Source organism: Papaver somniferum, chromosome 7 (genome assembly GCF_003573695.1).
Source record: "Papaver somniferum cultivar HN1 chromosome 7, ASM357369v1, whole genome shotgun sequence".
In the NCBI taxonomy this organism is placed as follows: domain Eukaryota; kingdom Viridiplantae; phylum Streptophyta; class Magnoliopsida; order Ranunculales; family Papaveraceae; genus Papaver; species Papaver somniferum.
The window spans coordinates 244,278,667-244,283,481 of record NC_039364.1 but is presented as its reverse complement, the minus strand read 5'-3'; the positions used below and the strand labels follow the sequence as shown (position 1 = coordinate 244,283,481).

Here is a 4,815-nt window from a genome sequence, read left to right as displayed (position 1 = left end):
AGATCGAACTTAGCTTGTTACACACAAATTAAATGCACGTATATTTAGGTTTGTGTAACTGTACCCAAACATGTTCCTGGAAATTATGCTTCTGAGGAGGATGAAGATGGGGAATTTTATGTGGATGAAGATGAAGAATTTTCTGGTAATTATGCTTTTGATACGAACATTATGGCCGAAATTTTCTCCAAGGGAAAATCGTATAAAGTTGGTCATAACAGAAGTAAATTGAGAGGAGTTGGCTATAGATATAGGTAGCTTCTTTTGATTTTCTTATTTGATGTTATTTATTTAGTTATTTCTTAGAAGTTATTTTTCCCCTTTGGTTTATGGGGGAAGGGAGCTTCATGCTCAAAATTCGTAATTCTTGTAATTACGTTTTTTTGTTATAATAAACTTTTGGACTTAACAAAAAAAAAAGTACATAAACATGTACACTTAGTTGGTTCAACAGTAGTTAACCAAATGGTTAGCCATATGAGCACTTTCATATCAACCATATTCATCTTAACCATAACTAGTTCAAATGACTCAAGAGAACTGGTTAGAGAGTTGTTTAATTGCTTAGATCTCATAGAAGTATACAAGACACAATCGAAGCAAAAACGATTTGATTCACTCAAATCAAGTCATGAACTTTATAGCCACAGTTCGTAAGTATGCATTCCTTAGTTTATATAAGTTTAAGTTCACGAATAATAGTTTTTAGAAACTAACCCACTTAAGTACGCACACTGCTACGCGGGCTTAAGTACCCGGAATAAGTTTGTTTTCAGTTCACAAACTCCAACAGAAATTCACAGGATGTGAACTTCCGACAATACACGTACTGGTACGCGGACTTCAGTTCCGGTTTTTCTGAGCAGCAAAGTACGCATACTTTGGTTCAAGGAATAATGACTTACACACGTATGAGTTATCACATAATGTTTATATCCTTTCAAGGTTATGTTCTAAACTCTCATTTCAATCATTGAAACATTCTTAGAGGACGTTATATAGTTGTTGTTCACAAGCTATTTTTCGTCAAAGCGATTTTCAAGTAATTGATACTAATATGACTTTCATCACTAGTAAAGATGAACTTGGCCAAAGCGAAAGCTTACCAACACATATTTCGAGAAATAGATAAGCGAGATAAACTCAATTCGAAATAGCAAATGTGTATAATCATAGTCTATATAGTAATACGACTTTTGTCTCAAGATAGGAGATAGAGTAGATAAACTTTTGAGTGATAGATAAGTTCAAGTCTCCACATACCTTTTAGTCGATGAAGTTCCACCAGTTCCTTGAGTAGTTCTTCGTCTTTGTATGATGATCACCATGGAGTCTAGAGCTCAACTACGCTTTTTATCCTAGTCCGAGACTTAGCTATGAGTAGATTAGAAATCAAGACTTATAGTTTGACAACTAAAACGCTTGCGAGTTCGACCGAACGGTGCTCTAACTTGTAAAATTCTTTTCCTAAACTTTTAGTTATAAAAACGTTAATAATAGTAATATAAAGAAAAAATCCATTTTTCGACCGTCAACTTTTTTCTCCCGTCCGACATAAAACTACTATCCTTCCCCTCCGTGATTCTAAAATTTTATGCGTAAAATTTCATAAATCTGAAGAAAAAAAACGAGGGGTAGTCTTCTTTGCCAAAACTGAGAAACCCAGCTTCAACGAAAAAAACATAAAAGGAATCTCCTCGAACACTCGAAGGAAGAACAACCTTTTTTTCCATAACCAAATTAATCTCCTCTGAAGCTACAAAATCAATCAAACAATCGAGGGGCATTCTAATTTCAAACCAAATTCATACCCCATCGGTTTTTAATTTTTAAACCAAACACAAAACAACTTCTCTTTGAATCAGGTTTTACAGTATTCAATCTTCAATCCAAAGCAAGGACAACACTGTGATTCTAGAAATGATTCGAGATTACACAAAAAGAGAAGGTTTAACCTAGCTAAACCACACTTATACATTCACAATCACCAGGTACATCCATGCTACAATTCAATTTTTTTCCTTTTGTGAACACCTCTCCGGATTTATTCATGTTGTGTTGTTCTTTTATTTTCACTTGCTTCCGTCATTTTGATGAATATTAGTAGAGGATTTATCTAGCTGCTGTTAGTTAAACTAATATTCTTGAATTGTACTTGTTTGTGAAAATGCTTAAGAGAAATACGATCTTCAACCTATAATTTGTTTCAGGTCTTCCCTAATTTCATGCTCATTCAAAAGTTTATTGTTAGAAAATTTTCCTGCGAACTCAATGTATTGGGGTATTTGAGAGGATCATGTCCATAAGTGTGGCAACTGAGTTGGATTCAAACCATTAACCTAATGAGCTCCTGGCTGGCATACTTTCTTAGACCCGCAGTTATTTAGCAAGGTTTTCAATACCCCGAAGCACCCTTAAATGGTCTCTGATAATAGAAGCTTTCTACACATAGTCATGATATTTAGGCTTTAAACAAGAAGCAAAGACAGGCAGAAACATATACAAGGAGTATGTGTGTATAATGCATTGTCTGCTCACCAACTCTATTGCCCAGGGGACTTTTTAGAACTTAAGCATACTGAACTTAATGCATTGTCAACGCCAGCTCACCTTTATGAGGACTTTTTAGAACTTAAGTTTGTCATATAACAAGCAACATGTGATTGTATTACAACATCATATGAGATATATATTCATATTCTCTCATTGTTAAGCCCATAGTGAGATTTCATACGCTTTGGAATCCTCTGACGTTAACAGTTGCTGCAAGAAAAATTCTTTCTAAAAATGACTGGCAGAACATGTGCAATCTGTTATTGTGAAACATGATATTAATATTTTGTTCATGTGCAACAAAAATTCCTCCTTTATAATGATTTTTCCATTATTTGAAAATAGTTGCCTATCAAAAAAAATAAAAAATTATGTGAAAATAGTTTGTTTTTTTTTTTTGATTCAAAAGGGTTTTTCATTGATTTAAATATGGTGACTACATATAGTAAAATCTTCCCTTGCCCAGTCTAAGATATCTTGAGGAAGATTATCAACATATTCAAAAATCTATTCTATAAGACCTAGCTCTTTTAGATACTTTATCAGCTAAAGAGTTCTATATGTGAAAATAGTTGAGAATGGAAAACATATGGAACAACATCATAAATACTACTAATTAGTGATGTATGTAGTGATTGAATTAAGTGTTCATAGAATTATGTATGCAGTGATTAACTTAAATGTTTGTAGAATTATACCGTTTAATGGAAGATCTTCCATCTATGTATGGCAGATGAGGCGAGGAGTAATGCGTGTCGTTGGTTCTGTCTCTGATTAGTAAGAGCTTAGACGCATGAGGACGAGACAGTATGATTACTTCCAGCGGATGTTGAATTGGATATTGTGAAATTAATCGTTCCTGCATGGTCCTTATCTAAAATTGCTTGCAAGTTCTGTGAGGACATCTCTACAGCTATTGGGTCAGTTTCTATTACGAAAACTGAACTTGCATGAAAGTTCCTGTTGGAGGTGAGGTTAAGGTGGGCGTCCGTATTACCCTCTGATCTCTTTTGACTAAAGGTAAAAATTGACCTTGTATAGGTGGATTGTCGTTGGGAGCTTTAGGAGTGATCGCTTTTGGATAAGTGACAAATGTTCATTGTATCGCCGCAACGTTGGAAGCTTCAGGGGTTAAAAAAAATTGAAGATGTTTTTTTTATTCCCTTTTTTTACCCCGTGTAGAAGGGATTGATTGATAGTTATAACTAAAATTACAGCGATACTAATTTACCAACCATCTAAGTTTTGCAACCCAACGTAAAGAAGTTGGATTAGATGACACGGGATAATGGCTATATGATGGAAAAGTCATTTCAGTATCAACGATTGAGCTTTTTGGGGACCCAGAGCACTGCAGTTTTGAAGTGTATTCATGAGCATGCGATTATCTTTACGATGGAAGTGGAGTTTACTCTCTTGACCGATATCACCGTGAGAGCATTAGAGGGTCTATCCCTTTTTAAATTTGGTATAGTTTTACCATTCGTATATACAGTTCGTGATGACTCTTAGAAAAAACAGGTTTTGTTGTGGCTTACATGGAAGTCGAATACACGCCAAAGAGATGTTCAATTGCATAAAAGGCTAAACAAGCGGTAATAACATAAACTATACGAGATAGACAAGTTCGATTTGCTATGGAACAGAACTGCAAGCGCATCGTGCGTGCGTGTTATACTAGTATTCATAATGATAACTAATATTTATATTTTCTTTCTTTCTTTCTTTCTTTTATTTGTCTTTTCATTTTCTATTTATTTTATTTTACTTATTAAAATAAATTATGTGACTTTATTTCCACCCTAACTTGTAGATTTTCTAGTCCAAACACCCCAACTAGACTAAGGCAAAAGAAACAACCTAAGTAACAAACTAAGGCGGTTATAACCCGACCTGAAACGATAAATAAAAATACCGGGTATTACATTCTACCCCCCTTAAAAAGAGATTTCGTCCCGAAATTTAAAACATAACTATAACCTCAAAATTCTACATGATATAAATACAATAATAAACAACAAAACATTTCAATCCACCACACAACTAGTTTCATTCGAATTCCGTCCAATCAAGAAAATCCATATGCATAAACTTATGCAAACAACAACACAATCAAATTAAACAATCATGCAATAGCAATTCATACAACATTTTTTTACATTTATTATTATTATTTTATCATGGTCTCATTCAAGATCTAAAGACTAGAGCTCTGATACCAACTTGTAACACCCCGAGTTCTGGACCAGGGTCAAACCCATA

At 34.2% G+C, this 4,815-nt stretch overlaps 1 long non-coding RNA gene across 1 annotated transcript; it reads left to right on the top strand.

Moving 5' to 3' along the window:
• The first annotated feature begins 1,564 nt into the window (after positions 1 to 1,564).
• On the top strand, positions 1,565 to 4,270 carry LOC113293585. The gene is made up of 2 exons (XR_003332379.1): positions 1,565 to 1,991; positions 3,287 to 4,270. It is a non-coding gene; the product is annotated as an uncharacterized LOC113293585 (long non-coding RNA).
• The last annotated feature ends 545 nt before the right edge of the window (positions 4,271 to 4,815 follow it).